General features: G+C 42.5%; 2 long non-coding RNA genes across 4 annotated transcripts in view; one reads left to right on the forward strand and one right to left on the reverse strand.

Moving 5' to 3' along the window:
* The window catches only part of LOC140219488 (uncharacterized), a 218,409-nt gene that overhangs the window by 50,395 nt on the left and 151,225 nt on the right, over positions 1–16,789 (reverse strand). The window contains exon 4 of one of the 3 annotated variants that reach the window (XR_011895793.1): positions 12,327–12,468. The exons of the other annotated variants lie outside the window; for them this stretch is intronic. This is a non-coding gene — a long non-coding RNA (uncharacterized lncRNA). Of the gene's footprint in view, positions 1–12,326; positions 12,469–16,789 lie in introns of those variants that run through there. 3 annotated transcript variants of the gene reach the window in all.
* LOC140219486 (uncharacterized) lies at positions 1,034–7,629 on the forward strand. Its single transcript, XR_011895789.1, has 2 exons — positions 1,034–2,299; positions 4,624–7,629. It is a non-coding gene; the product is annotated as an uncharacterized lncRNA (long non-coding RNA).

Consider the following 16,789-nt stretch of genomic DNA (forward strand, 5'->3'; position numbering starts at 1 on the left):
AGTGCGTTTGAACTTTTGCGGGAGCTGCTGGTGTAGCCATGCTTGCCTGGTGCAACATGGATCTATCTGAATGTCTAGCTGAATCTCCTCTATCAACAGCAGTGAATAAAAGGACAATATTTTGAATGGTCCTCCGAGGTGAAGCGCTCAAAAATTGGTGCTGCATTATGCCAGACCACTATCCTAGGGGAATAGCCGAATACTCACTAGCTGGTTATGTTACTTGCACCGCATAGCCCATGCATCATGCACATAACTTCTGCATTCCAAGAACGCATCACAAGGAAACTGTATAGTACATAAACTCGTATGTGAAAATACGAGTGTGCTGGTGAGAAATTTTAGTTACAACTGGTGAGGTTATCCAAGAGAAAAGCTTCACATGCAGGTTAATTATATCGCAAGTGATCAGAAATGGAGACGACAGTCAGCACAATGAAATTAACTAAGTGGAAACTGGACCTCTATGGCATTGTACACAAACAAGTGTTATCTCTCTCTGTCCCTTTGGCTGCAGCAGTGCGCCTTCCGATGCAGACTGTGCTCGATCATCTTCGATTATTTTAAAAATCATGGCTTATTGCGTTACTGTGACACACATTTAACCCAGGTTGGTCTTGCCGAAAAAGATTTTTTCGCACGATGACCGCCATTTGAAATTTGCAAGCGGTCAGAAGACCTCGCTAGCATAACAAACAAAATTTGGCCAAAATGAACGTTTTTTATCAATGACTATGGAACTTTTTATACATTTAAAAAAGATTGTTTTTTATATATATACATGAACTTGAAATGTCATAAAAATTTTGAATTTCCACCTTTTTTGTACCGCCTTCCATGTTTTATATTAACAAAAGTAAAACAAATTCAGTTCATGTTTTCACTGTAATCATTCTATTTCTCTAAGTCGTCCAGAAAGTGAAGAAGCCTACGAAATTGCTTCACATGACATGTGTGAGCAAAAAAAAAATGGCAAACATAAGAAAATTTGCTTCTTGAGGCATGTTCAGCTGTCAATTGCATGTGAGGTGGTCCAAGTAAAAATATGAAATATATAGCAAGTTGCACACTACCATTTATTAGCATTTATTCCTGAAAGATTGATCGAAACAATTTTGCTTTTAAGCGAGAAAATAATGCTGGAAGTCGAGTCCTTGCGTTCAACCCCAGCGTTGCTCCATGCTTGCTCTTCAATGCAGTGCACGCTTCCTCTTCTTTCTGGGGTTTTATGTGCCAAACAGCCGACCTCAAGGAGACACATAAACACTGCACCGTGCTACAAGTGGAAGCTCTTTTTTATTTTGCTTTTGAAAACTTTGCTGGCGTGTTCATTCACATTTTGTCACTTTAAACTTTTGGGTCGCTGCCTATGACGTAAGTCCCACATGCGCCGTTGAGAGCGAGGGATAAAGGATGTGGTGAAACCCACGGATTCAACTTGAATGGTAGCGGTCTTGCAAACCGCCCAGTTAGGTCAGCTTCATTTTCCTGAATAATTTCTTGCGGCACCCAGAGGGCTCGGACACGCTTGATAGATTTCTCCGCCCATGTAAACAACAGCTCATAGGGGGTCAGTATCTGATCTTTGTATGGCCTCTGGATACTTTCTCTTACTGCCAAGAACTTCACAGTTCCACCAAAGCCGTCGCAAGCACTCTTGGTGTCGAGGTGGCAAAAAAATTTCATTCCGCTAAAAAATTGAAATCGTTTTCATGGTAGCAGAGGTTCATCACGTGCTTTTTATTATTTACTGAGAAGCCACACCATCGAAAAAGTAATGAATTTTCTTAACTTCAGGTAGATTGTTCAATTTCTTCAGTATTTTCTTGTCGCTGGTCAGCACTAGCGTGTCTTGTCCTCTTGTCCTGCCATAAAGTGCTGTTTCTTTGCCAAACTAACATACTGAAAGACGTTAACATACGTTTTCTTTCAGTGCTTTTAGCTTGCTTAATACTCATGACATGCCTTTCCCCTTAAACCTGCAGGCTTTGACTTCTAACTCATCACAGTCCTTGTCGTGGATGAATTTGGCACGGGATTTCCCGTAGCTTATTGCATCAACAACCGCACAGACCGAAAGACCATGGCAACATTTCTCGCATCGATCAGGTATAAAACTGGGCAAATAGCAGAAAAGGTTTTCATGACAGATGATGCTCCCTCATTGTACAATGCCTGGACCGAAGTAATGGGACTCCCTCATCATCGGCTGTTGTGTGCATGGCACGTTGACAAAAACTGGCATGAGAGTGCCAACAAGTACGTCCAAGACAAAACCCTGAGGGCCTTCATCTACAAGGTTTGTTGCTCTTTGATAAATATCATTTTTCAAGATGAACGGAACAAGAAACAAAGCAATCTGGGAGTAGAACTGCTGCCATCACTTCCCAACCTGTAATATAATGTGTATTTAAAGACGAATTTTGAACGTTTGTAGGTGGCAGCCATTTTTTTTTTTTTTTTTTTGCTGTGGACTGCAGGGACAGAGGGAATGAACGGCCGGAAATCATAGTGTTTAACCTGTTCATATGACATGCTTGCTGCCAGCGTTCACCATAAGGTGTTTCGTCCCCAACCAGCAGTCCCTGTACAGGGCGTACCAACAATGGGGTAGGCATTGAGTGCACTTGCTCTAAATGCAGGTGCAAGAGTAAAAAAAGTTCTTGTTTATACATTGTACTTCAGGTTCAAGACCAATTCCCCACACTAAAAGACAAAGAGCACTAATACCAAGGGCGTGCTGATCACACTTACAAGATAGGTCGCTGCACATCCAGTCAATTAACAGCTACTCCATTTTGTAGACTGAAGTATCATCCAAACAAAATCCTCTGGTGCGACACAGCAGTGAATTTATGCTTGATGCTAAAGAAGTCATATGAATGCTTAAAAGCTTATGTCAAGCTTATCTAGTTGGAAAGATGGGAGTTTGTGAATACAGCCTACAATTTTCCATCTTGGCAGTGAAAGTAGTGGTAGTAAAGACAATCCCTATTAGACAAGTAATTATTTGGAGTAATTAGGCTTGAAAAAACTACCGAAATACACAACAGCTAACATTCTGTGGGTACCATTCAATATTTCCTCATTCGATTTTACTAATTTTGCCAGGCATACTAATGAGGGCATCTTAATATGTATTCAAAGAAGATCCCTCCCTATACTGAGAGAAGTAGGCATGACATGATTACATGTGGCTGCCATGGCTGGGAATTGAGCCCCGCCACTTTGTGCTCACCATACATAGCCCCCGAGGCATCATGGCAGGTCCTCAGGATGTTTGGAAGAGTTTAGTCACTTTTCATAGCTTTCAAGCTTGGCTTTTGGAACAGTTGTCTGCACTACTCAGAATCTGCTGCTGGCATTCACTACTAGCTTCGTTCCTTTTGACAAAAGCTTACGCGCTAAACATATAGGCCCACAAAAAGACACTTAAAGAGAAAAACGAATTGAGCTGTGTCGGTAAATTACAATCACAATACCAAAACAGTCACTCTTAATGTGAGAAGACTCACATTCTCTGGTAAGCCAGAGAAGATGCACAAAATGAAATTCCCGCTCCAGCTCACCATGTCATGAACTCCGACTCCAGCCTCCGACTCCGACTCCAGCCTAGTTAAATTTTTATAGCTAACTACTCATAGCATTGTATTCTAAATAAGCGAGAGACTGTACCTAGGCAGCTTAAAGAACTATAGCTGAACAACAACTGCAGTGCGAAAAAATACTTTGTCATCCGTGACATCGCACGTGAAATTCAAAATTGAACCTCTGACTCATTTTCTCTCTTGGTTAACAATTCTTCAAGAATACTTTATCAATTTCAAACCGATTCTGTATTTTTCTTTAGTGTCCCTTTAACTATTTCCGTATCACTCACGTATCGGTATGTTTTCGCATTTCTTTCCCATGTCACTGATGTCATAGGAATGCAAAGACCATACCAACTAAGCATTTGCCATTATCCATGTCGTTTTTTCCCTTCTGCATAACTAAAAAACTGTTGTGTTCATTCTATAATATCCGAGAGAAAAGTCGATGCTCGAGATGTGTCATCGCCGAAAACAACCAACACCTGAAAGGGCTAACAATTACAAAATCCTTACAACTAACAACTGCCTGTGACACGTTCTCTGTGGTTGTGCCCTTGTACTACATCATGTCACTAAGCAAGCACCAAATAGCCCAGCAACATGTCCATACAACTTCGTACTTGCTCTCCATAACGAGAGTAGAGTTCCATGTATGTGAATAGAAAGCTAGCATTGGCAAGGATAATCTAATACATTGCATGTAAAGCAGTCTTCCTTGAAGATGTTTGCAATAAGATGGCAGTAAGGACAAGAAATGAAAGGAGAGACTACTGAACATCTTTGTGCCAGATTATTGAAGGCACTGTTTAGACTTCACACTTTACAGGCTTGAGAGCATTCTGAAGGGGATACAGCAGTGAAGTTCTATAGAGCCTAATGAAGAAATACGAGCACTGTCCCTCTGCACATTTCCGGAAGTCTTTCTGTGAATTATGACATAGGCTGGCAGGGGGCTGAATTGTGAGCTGTTTAGTCAATTTATCTGTACAATCAAAAGATGTAATTTTATTTTATTTTACTTTATTTACAGATTCTTGGAACAGTGATGGACGCTCCAGACGCGGCGTCATTAAAGAACCGTCTCGAAGACTTCTACGAGTGGTGTCATGGGGAAGGGGCAACAGAGCCAGGCCTTCTCAGATTTAAAGAACATTTCGAAACTAACTATGGAAATCGCACAGAGGTTTGGACAGCCTGTTTTCGTGCAACTAGTGGAAGTAACACAAGCATGAGGCTTGAGGCATCACACAAGGTGATAAAGTACTGCTATTTACATAGGAAAACAAACAAGAGAGTTGGTAAATTGATATCAGTACTCCTAAAACACACCAGAAACAATATTTTTGACCGCCTTACAAAGTTAATAAGAAATGCTGAGAGCGAATTCGAACGTGCCACCAAGATTCGGCATGACACCAGCGAATCCATTTTGGACAAAGACATCAACGAAGTTGCATTCAACCAGTGGACCGTTGTTTATCAAACCTATGACGGCCTTAAGTATGTTGTTAAACGAGAAGGCACATGCAAGTGTATATGTGCATTTGCCTGCACAAGGTGCAAAACATGTGTCCATACAATTACGTGCTCATGTAACGATAGTGTATTGAGGAGGAACATCTGCAACACATGCACGCCGTATTTAAGCGTGAGAGCAGCAACATGTGCCAGCTAATAGTGTGATTATAGTGTGTAACAGTCCTGTGTAATAGTGTAATCACACAGGACTGCAACGACAAGGAAGGAATTAATATCATCAGTTCGGTGTGTTCACTGAATGACCTAAAAGAAAAAGGAAGAACAACGTGCACTAAACACAGTGACTACATCCCAATGCTTCAAGGAATAATCACCCACTTCCATAAACCAACGGTAGAAGATCAAGTCTCACCTTGACTTAAGCCGATACTCTCTAAAGTTCTCAGAAAACTGGACATCATTTCTCCGCTCGTAAAAGAAACCTCAAAAACAAGTTCACTTCCATCAAATAAGAAAATTGAAAAGCAGCCCCACTTCTACTCAACTAAACGCAAATATGTTAGCACAAGCCAACGAATGCCAAAGCCAACTTTAGTAGAGCAGAAAGCTATCATTTATATGCTGTCAAATTCAAATACCGAAGGGTACCATACAAGTTTTGACCACGGTTACGCGAAACAAAGCGCTTGCAGCAGCAAGAGCACACAGTAGAAATTAAACATTTAGAGGGTCCCTAAAGCACTTATGGCATTTTTTTAAAAACACTTCAAATTAAACATGCGAATTGCGTCAAGTATACCATGATGATCACCTTTTGTGAACATGGCAGTGCGTATGCAACGATACTGTGGGGTTGCCACCAGTTCACTAAACAATCCCATGCTCCTCTCCAGGCCTTCCCATAACTTTTTTGCATGCTGTGACGCCAGCAGGGAACCGCTCGACTTCAAGGTAAAAGCTGTCTATTGGTCAGCCGATGAGGGACAACACCCAGGTGGCAAACGCTGGCTGTGTGTTCTGAGAAGGACAGGGGCCTCGCCCATTGTACATGACTAAAGCATTAATGAAGCTTCCATTCACTCAGTTTTGCACAGAGTGGTATTATGAGTGGACAAAGGAGCAGCTTTTCTTCTAGTGCATTGATTCGAACCATAGATTTCACTGCACTCCTAGTGGCTGTATGCTCATTGTAGGGTAGTACACAGGCACCACTGTATAACATTGTCAACCTCATAGTTATTTAGGGGCCCTTTAAGACAAAATCATTGTTTGTTAATGACAGCACTCGCAGTAATGACTGTAAAAAAAGAACTACTTACTGAATAGAATTAACTTTGTGCCACTACATCATTGAGTAATTTACTATGCTTGTGATTTGTGCCTAAACTTCTTTTGGTATTGCTACTTAACATGATGTTTTCTTTTGTGGGCTAGTCTGTACGGGTGCCTCTATAGCATATGTCATTCATACAGATTGTTCTTATGTACAAATAAAATGCTCATGTACCTGCTCAACATTTGTATTATCGTCCTTTTTTCTTCACTGCAACTTCACATGCTACTTTTTAAAATTGTGTTTTATTCGCTAGTTTTGTACAAATGCCTACTTAACATAGTGCTTGGTCTTATCGGTTGGCTTGTTGGTACAGTTGCTCGTAAAACAAATTTGCATTGTCTTTGTACATTGGACAAGAACAACCTTTTTATGAGGTCCTTGTTCAATTTTGTATTAGCATTTTATTTTTACTGCAACTTCATATACTGGTTTTTTAAATTGTTTTTCATTGACTTGTTTTGTATGTTGGCTAGTCAGTACAGGCGCCTGTATAGCAAACGTGAATTTTATTTGTACATAAGATCAACCTTTGTATTACCATGTTTTCTTTTTTTTTACTCCAACTGCACGTGCTGCTTTTAGAATTGTGTTTCGTTGGCTAGTTATGTACAAACGCCTGCTGCTCAGTGCTTTCTTGCATTTCTTCGCTGGTTGGCAGAGCCGCCTGTAAAGCAAATGCGCATTTGGTTGGTACATGAGACGTATGAAAAATCTTTGTATGAGATGTCCTTGCTCGAGCATTGCATTGGCACGCAGTTTTTCTGCAACTTGATCTGCTGCATTTTCGAATTTTGCTTCGTTGTCCGGTTTTGTACAATTGTGTACTTAGCAATGTATATTAGGTCTCTATGCTTCATTACTCAGATTTGTACCACTATGTACGTGTAATGCACTGACGGTTTTCGAAAAGTACAAGTAGAGTTGAACCTCACTCACATGATTTTGCATCGAACATACCTCCATATGTCCTATATTTGCTGTAAGAATATGTGCTTCACACACTAATATCGATAAAGATACACCTAAGGCTAATAATTATATCTTTGCTTATTATACTGATGCTTGACTGCATTTGTAGGTTAACATTCTTTCCGTGTAATTTCATGTGTGCCTTACATAGATGTGTTTTTTCTTTTATTAGTGCAACTGAATAGGCTACTTTTTACAATTGTGTTGTATGCTAGTTAATAGAGGAATAAAATCTGTATAGCAAATTAATTTGTTTGTTATCTAATTATGTCAATTTAAGTGAACTGCTGTTGTGTAGCGCTGTTGAGCTGTTTGCACTTTGGGATTATAATTAACTTTAAAATTTTGCAGTGTTTCTATTAGAGCACTGCATGGGTTCTGACTCAACCAAACCCCGCATGTGGCCCGCGCTTGGAATACATAAGCAAGTCATAATGCGGACCCAGGCCCAGGAGCTTGTCTCCAGTCAGGTCCGCAATAGAACTGGTTTTGCCATATGTAATTTCACGGTACTGTGGACTTCAATTGCCACCCTTACGGAACTTTGAGCCAGTGATATCTGTCAGCCTATGGGAAAGCAGAAGCAGGCAGATCATGACACAGTAGCGCACTCTGCCGATTAGTGTGCACCCTCAGTCAATATGAAAAGTGACACAGGATACATGTTCAAAGCCAGTAACTTTCTTTGTGTGGCCTTGTAACAAGGACAAGTTCCATGTGCAGGATTTCCCAACAGGAAAACAACATAACCAATACGAGCGAGTCATGTTCTAATTTGCATGTTGCAGGAATCGCGGTTCAAACACACATGAGCGGTTCCTGTTCATATTGGCCGATGGTGCACATTAGGAATGCGCCCAAATATCTGGCAGAACCGTAACAGTGACAACCTCTGTGTTAACTGCACTCCACTTTATTTCTGTCCTCCAGACACTGGGAAATACTGATTAAGATGTTTTTAATGTTTTTAGATTTTCCGATACTTCAAGGCGAACTTTGCGCAGAGGTGAAATACGGATGACTCATTTGAATGCAGGTCATGGTGAGAGCCTCCCAACAGACAACAAGGAGAGCATTAGCTGAGTGGGGACTGGTGCCGAAGGGCTAATTTAAAATGTAACAAGTTGTCAGAGAGTCAGAATAAATTGATGTCGAATTACACAGGTATATGGTCGCATTGTAGAGTTGGGTCTCCTGATTTAATAATGGAAGGAACACACATACGAAAAATTGCCTAGAATGCGTTCAGTTGCTTAAGGAATTCTGGATAATAGCAGCCATAATCGTAAGTAACAAATTCCAGTGCAGCTAGCTACATATACAAGATCAGAAGACATGCTTAAAGGAGAATCGTTGGACATCTTAATTTCTGCAGAGAGATAAAGACTTAAGGTGCCACCTTGCAGTGACCTTGCCCTGTAGACGCTTTAATGCAAGAACTTTTTAAACACTTCCGCAAAGCAACAAAATAATTCATTAATGCACCAGCAAATAAATTTTACAAGACACATTCACAAATTATGTTATGTGCTAATGCATAGTGCAACCTGCTAATTGTTTCCATTCAAGTTCTTTACTGTTCAAGCGGGGTAAATAATATGTCACAATTTCTTGCATAGAGTAATTAAGCATATTTGAATTCAGACTTTCAAGTGTTCTCAGATAATTTATCCCAAAACAGCATGGACGCTGCAATAATAGGCAATGTTGGTGCGGGGTTGGTGAAAAATGATGGAGAAAGAAATTTCCACCTCTCGATGCCCTTTTTCTTTTGAATGAAGTTTTGACATGCTAAATGTACAGTCTTTGTCTCTGCATGGCTTCGCTGGGAATTAGAACGAAGCATACAATCTGAACTTGAATGAAAAAAATGGCGTTGTTTACGCTGTATGTGCACTTAGCTTGACACCCGAACACGCTTAAAAAAACGTAGACAGCCGGAATAAACACTATTATGAAACATGCATACTTGAATTGCTGAATGAAAAAATTGACAGCCTTAAAAGAAGTTGAATAATGTTACAGAAACTGTTCCGTGTGACAGTATGGGCACACGGGTGTTAACGTGTACGGACTTTCATATCGTACAATCACAGACAAGGATAACGAACAAAGGTACATGTTTTTTTTTCCACTTGTCGGCAGCAACGCAAGTGGAAAACTGCTTAGCAAGATTTCTCTCCAGCAAATGTGCGTGCAGCTGGCGTCTTCATAACACAGAGAGGTGGCTCATGCTACACTGAGGCTCAAGAGCTAACTGTACCAACCTAGCTGAGCTAGAAAAGGGCGGACCAGTGCATGGCACTGGCTCGGGCCAGGCCAGGGAAAAGTGTCTATGCAGTGCTCTACTTTTATGCACTGTTTGCAAGTACTGAAATTTCGTCCTTAAAGAATTTCTAGGTTTTGCAAGCATACTATGCTCTTCTACATCCATCACAGCTGCCTCTCATTTTCACAACTGCCTAAGCTTTAGGTCAAAATAGCTGTAAAAATAAGGGATACCGGAAGCATACAATAATGTTTTGTTTATGTGCTCCTGTCGTATGTCGAAAGGCAACGTTTTGGTTGCAAGGTGACTTCCAGTTCTGTTTTGCCTCGGCACCATGACAATGACGTATTGTCAAAAATTCATTCACTACAGATGCTGGTAAAGCACGATTTATTTCACACAACTGTTGCATGTTCCTTGCAAGTGCTGCATCTTCCTTTCCTTAAATTCTTTTCTTTCGTTTTCACACGGAAGTGGCGGTTTGCATAACATTAAAATGTCCGGATACACAAAAATTCGGAGCAGTAAAGAAAGGTAAAGCGGCAGATGAGAAATATTCTCGCTCCAACGTAGTGACAAATGAGCTGCTGCAAATGCTTCTGAAAATTCATGCTTTAACGGTGCGAGTGGTGCCTGCATTATGTTTAGAAACAATTTACGATGCACTACTGAGGTTTCCTTCGTTTAAAATGTTAAAGGTAAACAGCGGGACTCCGCTGTTATACTCTGCGTCGTCGCAGACTACTGAAAGGCGTCACAACGCATCTACAGCGCGTAAATGCGTAAAGTAAGGATGTCAAAAGATTACCTTTCATGCAAATCGGAGCGCCGAACCTACGCGTCTTGTTGGAAAGACGGAGCGAGTGCTCTTCAAAACGCAACAAACAATGGTCACCCTATCGGGTTATCAGTAAACATCGTTATAAAACGCTTATATGTACTGGCGGTGCAGAAAATACAAACTGTTTGAAGGATTTAAACCATTTAACCTGGGACTGAACCTTTCAATGCCACGGACGCTCTGCAACAAACCCATAGAATAACTTACGAGCGCTGAGAACGAGATTAACGCTTACAAAAAAAAAAAAGATACGTTTGACTTTGCTAGTTTCTGTTTCGGTTTCTGATTCATGAAGCGTCACCTGCTTCCTGCAAAAAGTGTCATGGCAACCTCCTGTCCATTTGTCGAAGTTGACGTAACTAACGCAGCTCAGTCTCGAAGCTTTCTTGTGCCCTTATGCATGACGCAATGTTATTGAATAGATGCTGCGAGTATTTGTGGAGCCTCTAGAAAGTCCTGCATAGATAAGTTTGTCATTGTATACGCGCCATCCCTGGAGGTAAGCAAGCCGTCTCTGCTAGCTTGCGGCGGCCTTCATGGCAAGGGCAATATTTGTAATTTAACTATATGCTTTATCAGTATACAGCTGCATCTGACCACCACTTCCTTATAGGCCTCATGAAAAGTGGTATTGAAACCACTACATGGGTACTAACACGATCGGCAATCGTAACCTGGGTTTTCGTTTGCTTCGGTTCTAGTTCGAGTTCAAAACAAGATCCCATTTATTGGTACGCATCGTACATTATATGCTTAGCATGTCGGCATGGCCCGATTTGTCCGGAATAATAATGACGTCAGTGTGACGTCTGGGATTCCAAAATATGTTTTCGCGTTTGGGCCGCGTTGGCTGAGTAAAAGTTTCCGAAACTTGCCATATTTACTATTTGTTTCCTTTAGAACACACTGTAGTCAACCTGTACCACTATATATACTTAGCAGGCCCTTGAAGATGCCATCAAAATCCAAGACGTCACAGCCACCAGGTCCGGCAACTTAAGTAGGCGTCGCCATCCGTATTTCGTTCTTGCGCTTAGCCAACGTCTTATCTTTGTAAGAGTGGTGTTTTTGCTGTTGTAGAACGGTAATTTACTGATGGGGGGGGGCACAAGAAATCATTTTTCACTTTAGTGTCCCTGTAATGAAAAGTGACCAAACATTTTTAAAGGAAAGGATGTGTATATTACTACAGGCCATACATCTATTTGCATGCCGCTGCTATAGGTCCTATGACCAGTGCGACTTGCTTTCTATAAGCAGTACAGGCTGTACAGAGCTGTCAAGTCAGCTAGTCTTTAGTCTATCTAGCTTGCTTTCCTGGTGCTTTCATGTATACAAACCAGAAGGCCGCCTTCTAGTCTTATGCTGAAGATTATAAAGGGTTGCCTGACACTGTGCCTTGCAATGCAATACGGAAGTAATAAGAAGTGAAGAGAAGACAGGAAAGATGGAAAAGTGGGAGAGAAAGACGAAGATTGGAGAGGAGGACAGGAAAAGGCGACTGCCGATTTTCTCCAGGCGGGTCAGTCTGGAGGTGCCGTCTATGTGAAGCCGAGGCCGAAGAGGTGTGTCGCCTCCGCCGGGGGGCCTTAACGGTCCAAACACCCAGCATCGGCTCAACCTCCAGGATCCCCTTTTCCCCAGACACGGCTAAGCCGCGCACGGCTACACGCGGGAGGGTCCAACCCTCGTGTGCTCGGGTACGTGGTGTCGCCACACACCAAACGCCTGCTTGCGCTGGCGCCCCTGCCGGGTTATTTACCGTCCAGAATTCCAAGTACAAAAGTTGCCTGAAACGTCCTTTCAGCAGGCCAAAAGCATTTTCAATACGTACTCGTGTTTGGCTCAAGCGCAAGTTATATTTTACACATTCAGTGGTCAGGGAATCATAGTCCCTGAATGGTGTCAGGAGATATGGAGAATGGTGTCTCGGAGTGGATGGACGTCATACTCTGGAGTTTTGCAAGACTCGTAGCGCCACCTGCAGGTGCGAAGAGGCAGTAATTGAGTAGTGCGAAGCCCGACTCCCTTGCTAAGTTGCCTATGCAGCTAGCGACTGCGAAACAAGAATTTAACTAGATTTTGGTCCATATTGCGAGTGTCTTGCGCATTTAACACCCAGACAAAGAGCTATGAATTTCTCCGATAGTCGGACGCACCACCGAACTGCCATAAAGCGCTTGCTGGCTCTCTCTTCCGACCAGGCACGTACCCAGGATTTTTTTTCGGGGAGGGCCCACCACCTCCACCATCATCCTCATCATCATGTTTTAAGTGCACTGCAGGACGAAGGCCTCTCTCTGCGATCTCCAATAACCCCTGTGCTGCGCCAACCGATTCCAACTAGCGCCCGCGAATTTCCTAATTTCATCGCTCCACCTAGTGCTTTGTCATCCTCGATTGCGTTTTCCTTCTCTTGGTACCCATTCTGTAACCCTAATGGCCCAACGGTTATCTAACCGGCGCATTACATGACCTGCCCAGCTACATTTTTTCCTCTTGATGTCAATTAGAATATCGTCTATACCCGTTCGCTCTCTGATCCAAGCCGCTATCTTTCTCTCTCTTAACGTTGTGCCTAGCAATCTCCGTTCGATCGCTCTTTGCGCTGTCCTTAACTTGCTCTCAAGTCTCTGCCTAATATGTCAGCACTGGCAAAATGCACTGATTGCACACCTTACTTTTGAATAATAATGGTAAGCTTCCAGTCAGGAGCTGGCAATGTCTGCCGTATGCGATCCAACCTATGTTTATTTTTCTGTGAATTTCCTTCTCATGATCAGGGTTCCCTGTGATTAATTGGCCTAGGTAAACGTACTCCTTCACAGTCTCTAGTGGCCGACTGGCGATCCTGATCTTTTGTTCCTTTGCCCGGCTATTTATCATTATCTTCATCTTCTGCATATTAATATTCAACCCCACTCTTACACTCTCTCTGTTAAGGTCTCCAATCATTTGTTGTAACTCGTCTGCTTTGTTGTTAAATAGAACAATGTCATCGGCAAACCGAAGGTTGCTGAGATATTTGCCGTCGATCTTTACTCCTCCTAAGCCTTCCCAGTTTAATAGTTTGAATTCTTCTAAGCACGCAGTGAATAGCTTTGGAGAAATTGTGTCTACCTGTCTGACCCCTTTCTCTATAGGTATCTCCCTGCTTTTCTTGTGTAGAATTAAGGTAGCTGTAGAACCTCTGTAGATATTCTTACGCGAAGGACGAGTCAGTAAGACGAGAAACTATTTACATAATATATTTAAAACAACGGTTGCAGCGCTGACCGGTTAGATTCACAGCGCGAGCCCAGTTCGTTCTGCCTCCTCTTTTCTGGAGTGATGGCGCCCACGCGCATCGGTCAAACAAACGAATACCAGATGCATGTAGCAATACTTTCCAAGCTTTTTACGTAAGCGTTCTGTACTCCTTGATTACGTAGTGCCTTTATGACTGCTGGTATCTCTACTGAATCAAATGCATTTTCGTAATCTATATAAGCCACATAGAGGGGCTTATTGTACTCTGCAGATTTCGCGATAACCTGATTGATGACATGGATGTGATCCATTGTAAAGTATCTCTTCCTGAAGCCAGCCTGTTCCCTTGGTTGACAAAATCCAGTGTTGCCCTTATTATTTTGGTAAATATTTTATATAATACTGGGAGCAAGCTAATGGTCCTATAACTTTTCAATTCTTTAACGTTTCCTTTTTTTGTAGATTAGTATAATGTCTGCATAATTCCAGTTTTCTGGGAACCTTGCAGTCGATAGACACTTCGTATAAAGAGCCGCCAGCTTTCCAAGCATTATGTCTCCTCCATCTTTGATTAAATCGACTGTTATTCCACCTTCTCCTCCTGCTCTTCATCGTTTCATGTCTTGCAGGGCCCTTCTGACCTCATGGCTAGTTATAGGAGTTTCTGTATCCTGTTCATTACTGTTTCTAAGTGAGGTATCGTAACTCTTCTGGGTACTGTATACAGGTCAGCTTAGAATTTTTCCGCTGCTTTTACTATATCTTCGAGATTTCTGATGATTTTATCCTTTCTTATCTTTTAGTGCATACATCATGGTTTGTCCTATGCCAGGATTCTTTTTTACTGATTTCAGGCTGCGTTCATTTTTTACGGCTTCTTCAGTCTTTCTCATGTTATAGTTTCGAATATCAGTTATTTTCGCCTTGTTGATCAGTTTTGACAGTTCCGCGAATTGCGTAACACTGTGCGGCCGCCAGTCCCATACAACGGCGTAGAGCGCAGGACTCTGCGATTCTAGACGTACTGCGCTCACCACGAAATGTTAGAAAAACACCCACATAAGCACAGCACAGAAGTGGCTACGTGAGGCGGTTCGACCGATAACTGTAGAAGCGTCATTCAAAACAATTGTTCTCCACTTCCGGCGGCGTTTTCTCTACTTCCTTTTTAAATAAAAAGATGTTGATCCATAAATATTCTCATAAACAACGGTTAACTTCTTTATTATTCGCTTTTGCTTGCAGTTTGGTTGTTGCCTTGGCTCTCTCCCTTAGTAGATCGCTTAATTTCTCAACTCCTTGCGATTTTTGTTTCCAGTTGCCAATTTTGCACGAAAAGTGCTATATAATTAGGGAAAGACAGACGAGGTAACGGACGACAGTCATCTTGCTTATGGATTTAAGGGTTATTGCAGGGTTTCATGATGGACGCTCTTTCACATTATTTTATTTCTCACCTTATCTAACCTATATCACGTGTATATGGTTCCGGGCATCTGCCAGCGTCGCGGCGAGCCGTAACTCAAGGAAATAATGAAGCAAAGGGAAAAGTTAAACGCAATTGGCGTTTTCTCCGGCCGCAACTCGTTCCATGAGAGTACAGACCAGCTGAGTAAGAGCCGCATCCCTCTCCTAGTCCCAGGATCAGCCTAAACAAAGAAGATTGAACTAACAAAAGCAACAGCTATGCGCGTGACGGTTGAATAGATGGTGACAACTGAACGCATCTCGAGTTAATCGCGCGGGTGCGGAACCTATGAGAAAACTGTCCTTCACATTACAAAAGATGCCGATAACTACCGCCATCTAAAAGGAGTGAAAAAGGCAGCATAATGCTGACCGATGAACAGCTGCCAAGTCTCAACATTGATCTGGCGGCGCTTTAGGAATGTGTGAGGAGTGGTGGCGTGGGTGGGGAGGAAGAGGGGGGGGATATGCCACTTGATTTCGGGGGGGGGGGGGGGCCGGGCCCCCCCCCCTGGGTACGTGCCTGCTTCCGACTGATGGCGGGAACGACGGCAACCGCGATAGCTCCGCGCGCTACGAAGAAACGCCGCAATCGACGCTTCTGTTGTGTTGTAAATTGCCATGAACGTGAATGACGGAATAACAACGTTCAGTTTTACCGATTTCCATCGCGATCGTATGAAGGGGAAAGGCGAGAGCACTGGATACGGGCCGTTCAACCTGTTGGGTAATCGAATTACTTGCATTCCCCACAACACAGCGGCTCGCATTAGAAAGTGCGACAATTTTGTTCTTCTGTAATTGTGTTGCGTAGCCCTGACGGAGGACCGTGGTAACCAAGCGAAAACTCAAGAACCTGCATCCGCCACTTCGGTGGTAACAGAAAAAACAACGTTCCGAACCATCCTGCTTATGTGCCATCGTTATCTCCACCTTTTAACAGACGTCCATCTCCGCTTGACTCAACAAGTGGAACGGAGAGACTTGGTAGGTCAGCTTAACCAAACATTTTGGCTCGTTTATGAATTCAAAATACTGTTCTAGAGCATCGTTGTATCGCGAGCTCATTTCTACTTTCGGTATTTCGTATGTCCTGCGCCGATACAACAAGCATGCTTCGCAATGTGCTGAGCCTGCTCGACTGCGTTTTTCAAATGTGAGCAATCAAGTTGCTGTAGGAGCACTGGATGAGTAATTGTGCAGTAACGCACGTGTGTAAAGAAAAAATGCCGCGTTTATTTACATTTATTTGTGCGCGCTTGTTGCTCGAAGCGTCTGCGAAAAGTTCAAATTAGGGTATACTGAGCGATGCTGTAGCTCCTGCGAGAAAGAAAGATGCAGCGCGTAGGCACTGTAGGAAGCTTACTTTCGTTATGATCGTACGCTGTTTGCTGCCTTGGAAAAGCCTATGAAAGGATTTACTCTCTGTAAATAATGGCGAGACAAAACATTACGATAAAATACATAAAAATATAGGAGATACTTAAGTCTTGTGTTCAAGACATTCAATATGAACCAATTTGGAATGCTTAGATATTTATGCTGATATGCCGATAGACAAACCTGATGCTCTCTGTACTTGCGAG

This window comes from Dermacentor andersoni, chromosome 7 (genome assembly GCF_023375885.2).
Source record: "Dermacentor andersoni chromosome 7, qqDerAnde1_hic_scaffold, whole genome shotgun sequence".
NCBI lineage: Eukaryota > Metazoa > Arthropoda > Arachnida > Ixodida > Ixodidae > Dermacentor > Dermacentor andersoni.